General features: G+C 45.1%; 1 non-coding gene across 1 annotated transcript; it reads left to right on the top strand.

Annotated features, from left to right (window-relative positions):
- Positions 1–12,202: 12,202 nt before the first annotated feature.
- On the top strand, positions 12,203–12,275 carry trnav-aac (transfer RNA valine (anticodon AAC)). The gene has a single exon. It is a non-coding gene; the product is annotated as a tRNA-Val (tRNA).
- The last annotated feature ends 5,115 nt before the right edge of the window (positions 12,276–17,390 follow it).

Raw genomic sequence — 17,390 nt, 5'->3', positions numbered from 1 at the left:
TCTGCAACTGAAGCCATCAATTTATTGAAAGCAGCACAAGGTATGCTCGCCATCTCTAACTTGAGGCTTCATAAGATAGCATCCAACTGCACAGTCGTCATGCAGGCATTTCCATCAACGGACCATGCAAAGGACTTGAAAGACCTTGACTTAGACATTGACTCCCTTCCTGTATAACGTAGACTAGGGCTAAGCTGGAACCGTGTAAATGACACCTTCACATTCCATGTTGCTAACAGGGAGAAGCCATTCACTCGAAGAGGAGTGCTTGCAACCATTAATAGCCTATTCGATCCACTTGGTCTTGTGGCTCCTATTACCATCCAAGGTAAACTCTTACTACGTCAGATCATGAGCGACGCCAGCGACTGGGATGCTCCCCTACCATCTGAAAAGGAAGCAGAATGGATTGCTTGGAGAGATTCACTGCAAGATCTCGAACAGTTTCAAACCTCTCGAGCAAACATAGAAACATAGAAACATAGAGGCCAAAATAGGTGAAGGAGTAGGTCATTCGGCCCTTCGAGCCTGCACCGCCATTCAATATGATCATGGCTGATCATCCAACTCAGTATCCCGTACCTGCCTTCTCTCCATACCCCCTGATCTCCTTAGCCACAAGGGCCACATCTAACTCCCTCTTAAATATAGCCAATGAACTGGCCTCAACTACCCTCTGTGGCAGAGAGTTCCAGAGATTCACCACTCTCTGTGTGAAAAAAGTTCTTCTCATCTCGGTTTTAAAGGATTTCCCCCTTATCCTTAAGCCGTGACAAACACCACATCATCCCTTGCCGGTGCTCAACTTACAGAGATCCACATCTTTTCAGACGCTTCCATAAAGGCCATTGCAGCTGTGGTATACCTTAAAGTGGTGGATGTTGAGGGAAAATGCCACATTGGTTTCATAATGGTTAAAGCCAAGCTAGCGCCCATGTCATGTCACAAGCAAAGGCTGTCATTATCAGATGTGTACAAAGGGAAGTATACCAAACTGAGGTGTCCTGTCTAGAGAAAGGAAGGATCATTCCCAAAAACAGTTCCCTAAAGAAGCTCAATCCGATCCTTGATGGTAATGGTTCTTGAGAATAGGAGGCTGGCTTCAGCACGCTCCACTTGAGATAGAGGAAAAACACCCTCTCATCATTCCTAGTCGCAGCCATGTTGCCAGCTTACTTGTAAATCACTACCATCAGAGAGTTAGACATCAAGGCAGAATCTTCACCGAGGGCGCTATCCGCACAGATGGTATCTGGATTGTGGGAGCTAAGAGATGCATTGCCAGCAATCTGCATAGATGTGTCACATGTATCAAACTCCGTGGAAAGACAGCAGTACAGAAAATGGCAGATCTTCCATCTGATCGTCTCAGCACAGAACCCCCTTTTACAAACGTGGGTTTGGATGTGTTTGGCCCCTGGAATATCTCCACTCGCCGTACCCGAGGAGGTGCAGCGAATAGCAAAAGGTGGGCTGCATTGTTCACATGCCTAAGCATACGTGCTGTTCATATCGAGCTGATTGAGTCGATGGACACATCAAGCTTCATCAATGCTCTACGACGTTTCTTTGCAGTGCGTGGTCCAGTAAAGGTGATCCGCTCTGACTGTGGGACGAATTTTAAGAGAGCCTGCAAAGAGCTGCAAATCATCCTACAAGATGAGAATAACATCTCAAAGTATCTTAATGAGGAAGGATGCACGTAGCTTTTCAACCCACCCCACTCTTCCCATATGGGGGGAGTGTGGGAAAGAATGATCGGGGTTTCAAGACGGATCCTTGACTCCATGCTTTCTCAGACTAGCTCCTAACATCTTACTCACGAAGTGCTTTCGACTCTTATGGCTGATGTTACCGCAATAATAAATGCAAGGCTCTCTCGCACCTATCTCAGCTGATGCAGAATCACCCTTTCTTCTGACCCCAGCCACGATCCTGACACAGAAGGGTGGCACCACATCTCCTCCACACGGGACCTTTGAAAATGCAGATCTATATCGTCAGCAGTGGAAAAGACTCCAGCATTTGGCAAATGCCTTTTGGGAGAAATGGAGACGAGAATGTCTTTCTACTCTACATAGCCGAAGCAAGTGGCAAGACTGTCAGCCCAATGTCAAGGAAGGAGACTTGGTGCTGCTCACAGACTCCCAGGTGAAAGGAACCAATGGCCCATGGCTCTCGTTACCAAGGCTCACCCTGACGACGATGTAATGTCAGGAAGCTTGAGCTGAAGGTGACCAAAGGAGAGACTATTAAGACCTTCCTCAGGCCGGTAACTGAAGTAGTGGTGTTTATGCCATCCTAAGCCTCTACCATGGGCAGTTCCTTGCTTATTTTGTTACTTGGTCGTAAATAGTTTGTAACTGACTGTAATTAGAGAATTGGTAGTGGTATTGTGATCAATATGTGATGTTACATGTAAGCAAAGTATATTTTAGCCCCTCCTAGTGGTTGCTTAAAAGATTACGGCCACTCTTGGTCTCCATTTTCTCGTTGCATGTGATCACATGATTGGACTCATGGATGAGACAGGCCATTTTGTATTGGGATTGTGGACAGCAATGTGATCTGAAGCCCTCTCTGTTAAATCCATTGCCAGCTGCCCGTGTTGAGCCTTGGAGAAGCTTCATTGTAAGTTTACATTTCATGTTTCCTGTTTAGGGATGACTATTGATGCATATTATGTTGTTTTAATTCATATTTTAAGAAAATAATAGATAATTCCCCAAAGCCTTTGTTGCCATGTGCAGCGTAGTCATACATCTCCATTATGTAATGTTAAGTAGCTATTTGTGTATTTACGTCATCTTTTACACGGTTTAAGGAAGTTTTCTTCTGTCTTTAATTTCAGTTTCAGAAAAAAGAGTTACGGAAGCATTACAAAGCAAGTTGATAAAGACAAACAAATAAATGAAATTCAACAGTATTTCCACGTCTAAGTCATCACTTAACGCTTTCAGTGCCAAGTACACCTGTTTAGCTATCTGTCACTTCGTGTACAGCCACACATGCAAGGGGACAGAATAGCTCCTGATGTATGTCCCACATCCGCAACAGTTCACGCTGGGATTTTGCTTCTTCATTGGGGACAATTGTACTCCAGATCGGAAGTTCGTGAAAATTAGTTGTCGTGTGCCCCATGCGCTCGTGATTTGTTCCCAATGTCTCTTTTTCAGAGCAAGCATCACCCAGAGATGCCGCTATCATGTGGACATCGCAAAACTTCCCGTTCAAAAAATTCTTCTTTAGCCACCACAATTTTCTGATGTAACGACTTCAGCGTGGCCTCTACACAACAACTTTATTTTCCATTTCCACTCTCCGACTCACTCGACGCTTTCATTTTGAGGACTGTGTCTTCCTATGATCCGGCCGTTCTCTCACCACTATAAATCCTGTGGTCATAAATATTACCCGCTTTGTTTCTGACGAGTCCTTGTATGAAGGCCGTGACCGAGATCAAGGCAAGGGAGCAGAAATGCCGGAGAGAAACTACAAATTTGTCGGTGGTCAGTGGCCTCACCGAGTAGATAACCGGACAGTCCCAGAGCTGTGTTGAGACATCCTAAAGAGACGAGTAAGACACAGAATGTCGAAGATCTTTGAAATCGTAGCTTTATTCACATCCCACGTTGCCTCCAGACAAAGGCAGATAATCGTCCAGATGTTGTTTTCAAAGGTTAGGAGTAGAATATAACGTTTGATTTCACGTCATCTGCATTCGGCACATCCATGATGGTTTACGGGTTGGTTTATTATTGTCACTTGTACAAAGGTTCAGTGAAATTAAGTTTATTACAAACCGATCAGACATATGGTGCATCAGTTTGTCTCTATTGAATTTAATGGATGACATATCTCATCTATCTTAATCACTTGCAAAACACGGGGCAAATGGCTAACCATAACTTACTTAAACGTCAGAAGCCCTCTTTTGGTGCTCATGTGACGAAGTATACCACTGATCCTCGTGGTGTGCAGGAGGGAACTGCTTATGCTGGTATAAACCGAAGATGGGCACAAAAAGCTGGAGTAACTCAGCGGGACAGGCAGCATCTCTGGAGAAAAATGAATCCGTGATGTTTCGGGTCATAGAAACATAGAAACATAGAAAATAGGTGCAGGAGTAGGCCATTCGGCCCTTCGAGCCCGCTCCGCCATTCGATATGATCAAGGCTGATCATCCAACTCAGTATCCCATCCCTGCCTTCTCTCCATACCGCCTGATCCCTTTAGCCACAAGGGCCACATCTAACTCCCTCTTAAATATAGCCAATGAACTGGCATCAACTACCTTCTGTGGCAGAGAATTCCACAGATTCACCACTGTGTAAAAAATGATTTTCGCATCTCGGTCCCAAAAGTCTTCCCTCTTATCCTTAAACGGTGACCCCTAGTTCTGGACTTCCCCAACATCGGGAATAATCTTCCTGCATCTAGCCTGTCCAACCCCTTAAGAATTTTATAAGTTTCTATACGATCCCCCCTCAATCTTCTAAATTCCAGTGTGTACAAGCCGAGTCTGTCCAGTCTTTCTTCATATGAAAGTCCTGACATCCCAGGAATCAATCTGGTGAACCTTCGCTGTACGCCCTCTATGGCAATAATGTATTTCCTCAGATTAGGAGACCAAAACTGTACGCAAGACTCCAGGTGTGGTCTCATCAAGACCCTGTACAACTGCAGTAGAACTTCCCTGCTCTATGCTATGAATGCTAACATACCATTTGCTTTCTTCACTGCCTGCTGCACCAGCATTCCTACTTTCAATGACTGGTGTACCATGACACCCGGGTCTCGTTGCATCTCCCCTTTTTCTAGGCGGCCACCAAACCTGTGTCGACAAACCTCTTCAGACGGATGTACTTTACTTAAATTCAATAGTCATATTTAACTGAATTCATGTATAGCATGTCATATCTGTTTCGGTAACATATAAAAAATAGCATTTTCCCTGCACCTTGGTACACGTGAGAATAAGAAACGTAACCTAAAGGGCGGCGAATCTGTGAAATTCTTTGTCACATAAGGCTGTGGATGACAATGGATATATTTAAGGCAGAGATAGATAGATTCTTGATTAGTACAGGTGTCAGAGGTTATGGGAATAACGCAGAAGAATGGGGTTAGGAGGGAAAGATAGATCAGCCATGATTGAACGATGAAATATACGATGAGTCGAATGGCCTAAGTCTGCTTTTATCTATGATCTTATGATCTAACGCCGAACCTCCCTGGACGTGCAGGAAGCCCCCTGTACGTACAGTGGATGTGAAAACGTAAAATATATTCTGCACAAGTTTTGAACACACCATCCGACCGATTGTCCCGCCCTTTGTCTGGAGGCGAATGTACACAGTGGGATTTAAATACCAAATCAGAGCTGGCACCGTGAGGCCGCAACTGAAATTGGAGGAACAGGGCCTCATGATTCGACAAAGTGCAGGAGTAACACGACGGTTCAAGCAGCATTTTTGGAGAACATGTATAGGTGATGTTTTGGGTCGGAAACCTCCTTCAGAGGGGGGGCTATGGCTTGCGGTGGAACAGTAGCTTTGTTTATTTGAAGAATCGTCCAGTTGTATCCATGCCGCATCACCTGATTTCACGCAAAGCGAGATTGCTGAATGTTTCTGGTTTGAAAAATGGGACCTTTCGCGTGTTAGGGGAACGTGATAACCACTATACTACAGAAACATTATCCATTGCTAAATATTGACAGGATTATCAGATTATTATGAAGGGCAACGTGCCATTCTCTTTGTTCACTGCCTGCTGTACTTGCATGCTTACCGCCATTGACTGATGAACAAGGACCCCCAAGATCCCATTGTACTTCCCCTTTTCCCAACTTGACTGCGTTTAGATAATAATCTTCTTTCCTGTTTTTGTTACCAATGTGGATAACCTCACATGTATCCACATTAAACTGCATCTACCATGCATCTGCTCACTCACCCAACCTGTCCAAGTCACCCTGCATTCTCACAGCATCCTCCTCACAGTTCACACTGCCACCCAGCTTTGTGTTCTGAACAATGGCCCTGAACTTAAAGAAAGGTAGCTTTGAGATTATGAGACTTGAATTGGCCAAGAGAGACTGGCAATTGATTCTTAAAGGGTTGATGGTGGATATGCAATGGCAGGCATTTAAAGACTGCATGGATGAACTACAGCAATTGTTCATCCCAGTTTGGCAAAAGAATAAATCAGGGAAGATAGTGCATCCGTGGATAACAAGGGGAATCAGCGGTAGTTTCAAAACAAAGATGAAGCATACAAATTAGCCAGAAAAAGCAGCCTACCAGAGGACTGGGAGAAATTCAGTCCAAAGGAGGACAAAGGGCTTAATTAGGAAAGGGAAAATAGATTATGAAAGAAAACTGGCAGGGAACATAAGAAATGACTGCAAAAGTTGTTAAAGAGATTAGTTAAAACAAATGTAGGTCCCGTGCAGTCAGAAACAGGTGAATTGATCATGGGGAACAAAGACATGGCAGACCAATTGAACAACTAATTTGGTTCTGTCTTCACTAAGGAAGACATAAATAATCTGCCGGAAATAGTAGGGGACCAGGGGGTCGAATGAGATGGAGGAACTGAGTGAAATCCAGGTTAGCCGGGAAGTGGTGTTAGGTAAATTGAATGGATTAGGCCGATAAGTTCTCAGGGCCAGATAGGCTGCATCACAGAGTACTTAAGGAAGTAGCCGCAGAAATAGTGGATGCATTAGTGATAATTTTTCAAAACACTTTTGATTCTGGAATAGTTCCTGAGGATTGGAGGGTAGCTAATGGAATCCCACTTTTTAGAAAGAGAGGGAGAGAGAAAACGGGGAATTACAGACCAGTTAGTCTAACATCGGTAGAGTCAGTTATTAAAGATGGGATAGCAGCACATTTGGAAAGTGGTGAAATCATTGGGCAAATTCAGCATGGATTTATGAAAGGTAAATCATGTCTGACGAATCTTATATAATTTTTCTAGGATGTAACTAGTAGAGTGGATAGGGGAGAACTAGTGGATGTGTTATATCTGGACTTTCAGAAGTCTTTCGACAAGGTCCCACATAATAGATTAGTATACGAACTTAAAGCACACGGTATTGGGGATTCAGTATTGATGTGGATACAGAACTGGCTGACAGACAGGAAGCAAAGCGTAGGATTAAACGGGTCCTTTTCACAATGGCAAGCAGTGATTAGTGGGGTAAGGATCGCGGTGCTCAGTGCTGGGACCCCAGCTATTTACAATATATATTAATGATTTGGACGAGGTAATTGAATGCAACATCTCCAAGTTTGCGGATGACACGAAACTGGGGGCAGTGCTAGCTGTGTAGGGGATGCTAGGAGGCTGCAAGGTGACTTGGATAGGCTGGGTGAGTGGGAAAATACATGGCAGATGCCGTATAATGTGGATAAATGTGAGGTTATCCACTTTGGTGGCAAAAACAGGAAAGTAGAATGGTAGAAAGTAGAAAGTTATCTGAATGGTTGCCGATTGGGAAAAGGGGAGATGCAACGGACCTGCGTGTCATGGTACACCAGTCATTGAAAGTAGGCATGCAGGTGCAGCAGTCAGTGAAGAAAGCAAATGGTATGTTGGCATTCATAGCAACAGGATTTGAGTATAGGAGCAGGGAGGTTCTACTGCAGTTGTACATGGTCTTGGTGAGACCACACCTGGAGTATTGCGTACAGTTTTGGTCTCCTAATCTGAGAAAAGACATTCTTGCCATAGAGGGAGTACAGAGAAGGTTCACCAGACTGATTCCTGGGATGTCAGGATTTTCATATGAACAAAGACTGGATAGACTTAGCTTGTACTCGCTAGAATTTAGAAGATTGAGGGGGGATCTTATAGAAACTTACAAAACTCTTAAGGGGTTGGACAGGCTAGATGCAGGAAGGTTGTTCCCGATGTTTGGAAAGTCCAGTTTAAGGATAAGGGGGAAATCTTTTAGGACCGAGATGAGAAAACATTTTTGACACAGAGAGTGGTGAATCTCTGGAATTCTCTGCCACACAAGGTAGTTGAAGCCAGTTCATTGACAATATTTAGCAGGGAGTTTGATGTGGCCCTTGTGGCTAAAGGGATCAGGGGGTATGGAGAGAAGGCAGGTACAAGATACTGAGTTGGATGATCAGCCATGATCATATTGAATGGCGGTGCAGGCTCGAAGGGTCGAATAGCCTACACCTGCACCTAATTTCTATGTTTCTATGTGCCATCTGCAAATTTGCTCTTTCGATCACCAATTCGATGTTGCATATAAGTAATTGTTCGGATTCAATAGACAATAGGGGGAGGTGTAGGCCATTCGGCCCGTCCAGCCAGCACCGCCATTCAATGTGATCATGGCCGATCATCCACAATCCATAACCCATTCCTGCCTTCTCCCCATATCCCCTGACTCCGGTATCTTTAAGAGCCTATCTTCCCCTCTCTTGAACGTATCCAGAGAACCGGTCTCTACCACCTTCTGAGACAGAGAATTCCATAGACTCACAACTCTCTGTGAGAATTTTTTCCCCTCATCTCCGTTCTAAATGGCTCACCCCTTATTGTTCATCTGTGGCCCCCTAGTTCTGCACTCCCCTACATCTGGAACATGTTTCCTGCCTCTAGCGTGTCCAAACCCTTAATAATGTTATATGTTTCAATAAGATCCACTCTCATCCTTCTAAACTCTAGAGTATACAAGCCCAGCCGCTCTGTTCTCTCAGCATATGACAGTCCTGCCATCCTGGGAACCAACTTTGTAAACCAAGCTGCATTCCCTCATGTGCACGAATACCCTTTCTCAAATTAGGGGGACCACAAATGCACACAATACTCCAGGTGGGTCACACTAGGGCCCTATACAACTGCAGAAGTGCCTCTTAGCTCCTATACTCAACTCCTCTTGTCAAAAAGGTCAAAATGCTATTCGCTTTCTTCACTGCCTACTGTACTTGCATGTTTACTCTAATTGACTGATGAACAAGGACGCCCAGACCCCACTGTACACTACAGGTACACTACACCCACTGGCTCTCCCTTGTCCATTTTCCTAGTTACATCCTCAAAAAATTCCAGAAGATTAGCATGATTACCCGGACCGATCCTGCTACTGCAATCCACATGTGCGGCTATTTCACATTTTGTAGTTGACTCCAACCTCTTCCCCACCACCGATGTCAGACTAACTGGTCTATCATTCCCTGTTTTGTCTCTCCCGCCTTTCTTAAAAAGTGGTATAACATTGGCTACCCCCCAATCCACATGAACTGGTCCTGAATCTATAGAACATAAGAAAATTGGAAAATTATCACCAATGCGTCCACCATTTCTAGAGCCACTTCCTTAAGTACCCAGGGATGCAGATCATCAGGCCCGGGGGATTTATCAGCCTTCAGTCCCATCTGTCTCCACAACACCATTTCCTGCCTAATGCTGAGTTCCTTCAGTTCCTCCGTCACCCCAGATCCTCTGGCTACCAGTACATCAGGAAGATTGTTTGTGTCCTCCGTAGTGAAGATGGATCCAAAGTACCTGTTCTACTCATCTCCCACTTCTAAGTTCCCCATAATAAATTCACCCTTTTCAGTCTTCAAGGGTTCAACTTTGATCTTATGTATTTTGTTTCTCTTCACATACCTAAGTATTTATTACTATCCTCATTGATATTCTTGGCTAGCTTACTTTGTACCTCATCTTTTCTCCCGGTATTGCCTTTTGATTTGTCTTCTGTTGCTCTTTAAACATTACCCAATCCTCTTGCTCCCCGCTCATCTTCTTGTACTTCTCTTTTATTTTTATACTGTCCCTGACGTCCCTTGTCAGCCACGGTCGCCCCTTCCTCCCCTTGGAAACTTTATTCCTCTTTGGAATGAACTGATCCTGCACCTTCTGTATTATTCCCAGAAATACCTGCCAGGGTACCTTTCCAGTCAACTTTGGCCAGCTCCTCCCTCGTTGCTCCATAGTCCATTCATTCAACAGTAACACTAACACTTCTGATTTTCCCTTCTCCCTCTCCAAACGTAGATTAAACTAGACCATATTTTGGTTACTACCTCCTAATGGCTCCTTAACCACAAGTTCCTTAATCAAATCCGGTTCATTACATAACACTAAATGCAGAATTGCCTTCTCCCTGGTAGGCTCCAATACAAGCTGCTCTAAGATTCCATCACGGAGGCAGTCCACAAACTCCCTTTTTCTTGCTTCTTGGTCCTCCAAAATATTCCACATGGAATTTAAACTGGAGGTTCAGTACCAATCTGATTTTCCCAGTCTACCTGTGTGTTGAAATCTCCCATAATAACCGTAGCATTACCTTTACTACATGCCCATTTTAACGTCTGATCCAACTTGCACCCTATATCCAGGCTACTGTTTGGGGGCTTGTAGATAAGTCCCATTAGGGTCTTTTTACCCTTGCAATTCCTTAGTTCTATCCATACTGACTCCACATCTCCTGTTTCAATGTCACCCGTTGCAAGGGACTGCATTTGATTCCTCACCAACAGAGCAACCCCACCCGCTCTGCCCACCGGTCGGTCTTTTCCATAGGAGATATATCCTTGAATATTCAGTTCCCAGCCCTGGCCGTCTTGCAGCCATGTCTCTGTAATTCACACAACATCATACCTGCCAATTTCTAACTGAACCTCAAGCTCTCCCCACCACTATTTAGTTTAAACCCACACGTGTAGCCTTCGCAAACCTGGCTTCCAGAACGTCACCCCCCTCCAGTTAAGGTGTAACCCATCCCATTTGTACAGGTCACCCCTACCCAGAAGAGATCACAGTGACTTACATCTAAACCCTTGCTCCCTGCATCAGCCCCCTCAGCCCCCCAGCCACACATTCAGATCCCCCTTCTCCCTGTTTCTGTCGTCACTAGCAGGATGTAGTGGAAGCAATCCAGAGATAACCACCCTCGATATCATGCTTTTCAGTCATCTTCACTGGAAAATCTCTGTGAACTCGCGTTGCAGAACGTGCACAGCTACTGTCAGCTGTTCACCTTCCCTCTTGAGGATGTTCTGAATTTGGTTCGTGACATCTGGAACCCTGGCCCCAGGGAGGCAACAGACCATCCTCGCATCTCGCCTGCCTCCACAGAATCTCCAGTCGTACCTCGAGCAATGGAGTCACCCACCACTATGGCTCTGCCCAACGTGATTCTCGCCGGACGAGTCCCATCTCTAGGATTGGATCCACCGACGTGTCCCCCGCTCGGACTGCAGGCGTTGTCTCCCCCGACAGTTCCCAAGAAGTCGTACCCGCCTTCATTTGGCACAGCCACCTGGGTCTCCTGCACTGCACGGTTACCACCCTTTCTCTCAGTCACTCGCCTTCGTTCTTCCCGTATCCTCGGCTTGACAACCTCACTGTAGGTCCTGTCCAGGAAACGCTCGTTTTCCCGGACGGCCCTGAGGTCATTCAGCCATTCTCCAGTGCCTCAACACGGTCCTTCAGGAGCTGAATCTGGACGCACTTGCCACAGTTGTAGCAGCCAGAGTCTCCATCCGTGTCCCTGGCCTCCCACATCCTGCAAGCATCACACTGTCTCAGCTTTCCCGTCATGAGTTCACCACGTATCGTTCTCTCCAGCTTTTTGCGTGGTCTCCTCTCTTTAGCCTCTTAGCCGAAGACTCTCGAGTCAAAGACTCACTATTTTCTCTCAAGGCACTTCCCTCACTGCCGCTCCCCTGGAGCAGCCTTGGCTGATAGATTGCCTTAATTTGCGTAATTTGCCAATTTACAAATCAAATTCCTCAATAAGCTGTTCTCCCTGCTTTTCTTTGATTGTGCAACTCCGAGATCCACGTGACCGCTGGGCTTCTGTTGTAGCGTTTGAGAAGATTTCTGACCGCTGCCATGAAATTTTACAACAGCTGCCAAAGTACTTGGTGTAAACATCAACAATAGTTCTGCTGTTTGTTAACAGCCGATCTTGCCCATATTCCTAGCTGCAGCAGGAGACACTTTATATCGCGGCAGTGTTATATCCTGGTGTTGGTCTGGTGCGAAATGGGTCAATGGATTAAATAATTTAGTGATACAGAGGTTACTGTTGCCATTTCAACTCTCTGGGCGGTGACCCAGAAGCGACCTGGCATCAGGCAGTGAGAGTTATGGAGGGCAGTGTGGTTACGGATTCGGCTTCGCGATCTGATACTCCAGTCAACATTTAGCTTGGGACTGTGTTTCTGTAGTGTAGTGGTTATCACGTTCGCCTAACACGCGAAAGGTCCCTGGTTCGAAACCAGGCAGAAACATTATGAAATATTGCTTTTACTGAAATCAGGTGATGTGACACGGAGACAAGCGGACGATTTTCAATGAAACACAGCAGCTGCTGCTCCACCCACATCCATCATCTGGTCAGAAGAAGGTATCCGACGAAAAACATCACCAATTAATGTTCTACAAAGATGCTGCTTGAACTGCTGAGTTACTCCAACACTTTGTAGCATTTTGTGTAAACAATCATCTGCAGTTTCTACACAGAATCCCGTTGACGTTCTTGATGTCTTTGTTCTGCCTCTGATAGTGTTCGATGCACATCATAGATCCGCAATAGTTCACGTTGGGATAGGCACAACATGCTGGGGTAAGGCACCATCTCTGGATTAAAGAAATGGTCTGGTTCTGGCCGAGACACTTCTTCCGCTTTCGTGTGAGGAGAGGGGGAAATTAGCTGTATGAAAACGTATGGAACAAACCAGAGCCGGCCACGATTACCTAAGAAAAATATTAACAACAATGGTCCCATGTTGGCACTTTGTTGTGGAAAAGGTGTGAACGAAGGGACATCATCAGTGAAACCAGGAACACGAGGGACAGAAGGCGATCGGAGGGGGTTCGGGGGGGGGGGGGGGGGGGGGGGGGGGGGGGGGGGGGGGGGGGGGGGGGAGGGGGTTCGAGGGGGGACGTACGTAGAGAGAGGAAATGTAAGGAGACCTTGAAATTAGGGAAATCGCTATTCATAGCGCTGGGTTGTTTGATGTCCAAACGTCCGCAACAGTTCACGCTGAGATTTTGCTTCTTCATTGGGAACTATTCCACTCCAGATCCGAAGATCGTGGAAATTAGTCGTCCTGTGCCCCATGCGCTCGTGATTTGTTCCCAATGTCCCTTTTTCAGAGCAAGCATCACCCAGAGATGCCGCTGTCATATGGACTTCACAAAACTTCCCGTTCAAAAAATTCTCCTTTACCCACCACGATTTTTGATGTAACAACTTCAGCGTGGTCTCTACACAACAACTATATTTTCCATTTCCACTCTCCGATTCACTCGGCGCTTTCATACATATGCACTTTGAGGACTAAGTGGCTTCCTATGCTCAGGACGTTCTCTCACTCACTGTAAATCTTGTGTTTATAAACGTTACCACCTTTGTTCCTGACAAGTATGAACGCCGTGGCCGAGCTCAAGGCAAGGGAGCCGAAATGCCGGAGAGAAACCGCAAATTTGTCGGTGGTCAGTGTCACCACCGAGTACATAACCGGACCGTCCCAAAGCTGTGTAGGGACATCCTAAAGAGACGAGTAAGATCCAGAATGTCGAAGATCTTTGAAATCGTAGCTTTATTCACATCCCACGTTGCCTCCAGACAAAGGCAGATGATCGACCAGATGTTGTTTTCAAAGCTTGGGAGTAGAATATAACGTTTGATCTCACGTCATCTGCATTCGGCACGTCCAGGGTGGTTTGCAGGTTGGTTTATTATTGTCACTTGTACAAAGGTTCAGTGAATTGAAGTTTATTGCATGCGACCCAAACAGATCAGACATATGATGCATAAGTTTGTCTTTATTGAATTTAATGAATGGAATATCTCACCTATTTTGATAACTTGCAAAATACGGGATAAATGGCTAACCATAACTCACTTAAACGTCAGCAGCCCTCCCTTGGTACGCATGTCACGAAGCATACCACTGATCCTCGTGGTGAGGAAGGAACTGCTTATGCTGGCATAACCCGAAGATGGACACAAAAAGCTGGAATAACTCAGCGGGACAGGCAGCATCTCTGGAGAAAATTGAATCCGTGACGTTTCCGGTCGACACACCTCTTCAGAGACATACTTTACTTAAATTCATAGTTTAATTAAACTGAATTGGTGTATAATATGTCAGCTCTGTTTCGGTAGCATACAAAAAACAGTTTTTTCCCTGTACCTTGATACACGTGAAATAAGAAACGTAACCTAAAGTGCGGCGAATCTGTGCAATTATTTGTCACAGAAGGCTGTGGAGGGCAAGTCAATGGACATATTTAAGGCAGAGATAGATTGATTCTTGAATAGTACAGGTGTCGGAGGTTATGGGAATAACGCAGAAAAATATGGTGAGGAGGGAAAGATAGATCAGCCATGATTGAACGATGGAATATACGATGAGCCGAATGGCCTAAGTCTGCTCTTATCTATGATCTTATGATCGAACGCCGAACCTCCCTGGTCGTGCAGGAAGCGCTCTGTACGTATAGTGGATGTGAAAACGTAAAATACTTTCTGCCCAAGTTTTGAACACACCATCCGACCGATTGTGCTGCCCTTTGTCTGGAGGCAAATATACACAGTGGGATGTAAGTACCAAATCAGAGCCGGCACCGTGAGGCCACATCGGAAATTGGAGGAACAGAGCCTCATGTTGCGACAACGTGCAGGAGTAACACAACGGTTCAAGCAGCATCTTTGGAGAACATGTGTTTTGGGTCGGAAACCTCCCATTTCCCAACTTGACTCCATTTAGATAATAATCTTCTTTCCTGTTTTTGTTACCAAAGTGGATAACCTCACATTTATCCACATTAAACTGTATCTACCATGCATCTGCCCACTCACCCAACCTGTCCAAATCACCCTGCATTCTCATAGCATCCTCCTCACAGTTCACACTGCCTCCCAGCTTTGTGTCATCTGCAAATTTGCTCTTTCGATCACCAATTCGATCTTGCATAGAAGTAAATTGTCGGCTTCAATAAACAATAGGTGCAGGTGTAGGCCATTCGGCCCTTCGATCCAGCCCCGCCATTCAATGTGACCATGGCTGATCATCCCCAATCAGTACCCCAATCCCGCCTTCTCCCCATACTCTCCCGACTCGGCTATCTTGAAGAGCCTATCTTCCTCTCTCTTGAAAGTATCCAGAGCCTTCCACCACCCTCTGAGGCAGAGAGTTCCATAGACTCACAACTGTCTGTGAGAAAAAAATGTTTCCTCATCTCCGTTCTAAATGGCTTACGCCTTATTCTTAAACTGTGGACCTGGTTCTGCACTCACCTTCATCGGGAACATGTTTCCTGCCTCTAGCGTGTCCAAACCCTTAATAATGTTATATGTTTCAATAAGATCCACTCTCATCCTTCTAAACTCCAGAGAATACAAGCCCAGCCGCTCTGTTCTCTCGGCATATGACAGTCCTGCCATCCTGGGAATTAACTTTGTAAATCTACACTTCACACCCTCAATAGCAAGAATATCCTTCGTCAAGTTAGGGGACCACAACTGCACACAATACTCCAGGGTGGTCTCACTGTGGCCCTATACAATGCAGAAGTGCCTCTTTGCTCCTATACTGCTCTTGTTAATAATGGCAAAATGCTATTTCGCTTCTTCACTGCCTGCTGTTCCTGCATGTTGACTTTCATTGACTGATGAACAAGGACGTCTAGATCCCACTGTACTTCCCCTTTTCCCACTTTACATAGATACATAGAAAAAAGGTGCAGGAGGAGGCCATCGAGCCATCACCGCCATTCATTGTGATCATGCCCAATCAATGACTCGTGCCTGCCTTCTCCCCATATCCCTTGATTCCACTAGCCCATAGAGCTCCATCTAACTCTCAAAGCAAAATTTCTGAATGTTTCTGCCTGGTTTCGAACCAGGGACCTTTCGCGTGTTAGGCGAACGTGATAACTACTATACGACAACAACACCATTTAGATAATAATCTGCCTTCGTGTATTTGTATTTCCATATAACCATATATAACCATATAACAATTACAGCACGGAAACAGGCCATCTCGGCCCTACAAGTCCGTGCCGAACAATTGTTTTCCCCCTTAGTCCTACCTGCCTGCACTCATACCGTAACCCTCCATTCCCTTCTCATCCATATGCCTATCCAATTTATTTTTAAATGATACCGATGAACCTGCCTCCACCACTTCCACTGGAAGCTCATTCCACACCGCTACCACTCTCTGAGTAAAGAAGTCCCCCCTCATATTACCCCTAAACTTCTGTCCCTTAATTCTGAAGTCATGTCCTCTTGTTTGAATCTTCCCTATTCTCAAAGGGAAAAGCTTGTCCACATCTACTCGGTCTATACCTCTCATCATTTTAAAGACCTCTATCAAGTCCCCCCTTAACCTTCTGCGCTCCAGAGAATAAAGACCTAACTTATTCAACCTATCTCTGTAACTTAGTTGTTGAAACCCAGGCAACATTCTAATAAATCTCCTCTGTACTCTCTCTATTTTGTTGACATCCTTCCTATAATTGGGCGACCAAAATTGTTACCATATTCCAGATTTCGTCTCACCAATGCCTTGTACAATTTTAACATTACATCCCAGTTACATCCTCAAACATTACATTTCCTAGTTACATCCTCAAAAAACTCCAGAGGATTAGTCAAGCATGATTTCCCCTTCGTAAATCCATGCTTACTCGGACCGATCCTGCTACTGCTATCTAAATGTGCCGCTTTTTCATGTTTTATAATTGACTCCAGTATCTTCCCCACCACCGATGTCAGACTAACTTGTCTATAATTCCCTGTTTTCTCCCTCCCCCCTTTCTTAAAAAATGGTATAACATTAGCTACCCTCCAATCCACTGGAACACTCCTGAATCTATAGAATATTGGAAAATTGTCACCAATGCGTCCACGATTTCTAAGGCCACGTCCTTAAGTACCATGGGATGCAGACCAGCAGGCCCTGGGGATTTATCAGCATTCAGTCCCATCAGTCTACCCAACACCATTTCCAGCCTAATGTTGAGTTCCTTCAGTTCCTCCGTCCCCCCATAATCCTCTGGCCACTAGGGCATCAGGAAGAGTGTTTGTGTCCCCCGTAGTGACGATGGATCCAAAATACCTGTTCAACACATCTCCCACTTCCATGTTCCCCATAATAAATTCACCCTTTTCAGTTTTCAAGGGTACAATTTTGATCCTATTTTTGTTCTTGTTTTGATTTTGTTCCTCTTCACATACCTAAAATATTTTTACTATTCTAATTTATATTCTTCGCTAGCTTACCTTCGTACCTCATCTTTTCTCCCTGTATTGCCTTTTGATTTATCTTCTATTGCTCTTTAAACATTACCCAATCCTCTTGCTTCCTGCTCATCTTTGCTACGTTGTA

This window comes from Leucoraja erinacea, chromosome 34 (assembly GCF_028641065.1).
Source record: "Leucoraja erinacea ecotype New England chromosome 34, Leri_hhj_1, whole genome shotgun sequence".
Lineage (NCBI taxonomy): Eukaryota > Metazoa > Chordata > Chondrichthyes > Rajiformes > Rajidae > Leucoraja > Leucoraja erinaceus.
Note: the sequence above shows the minus strand (reverse complement) of the source record. Positions and strands in the feature narration are given on the sequence as shown.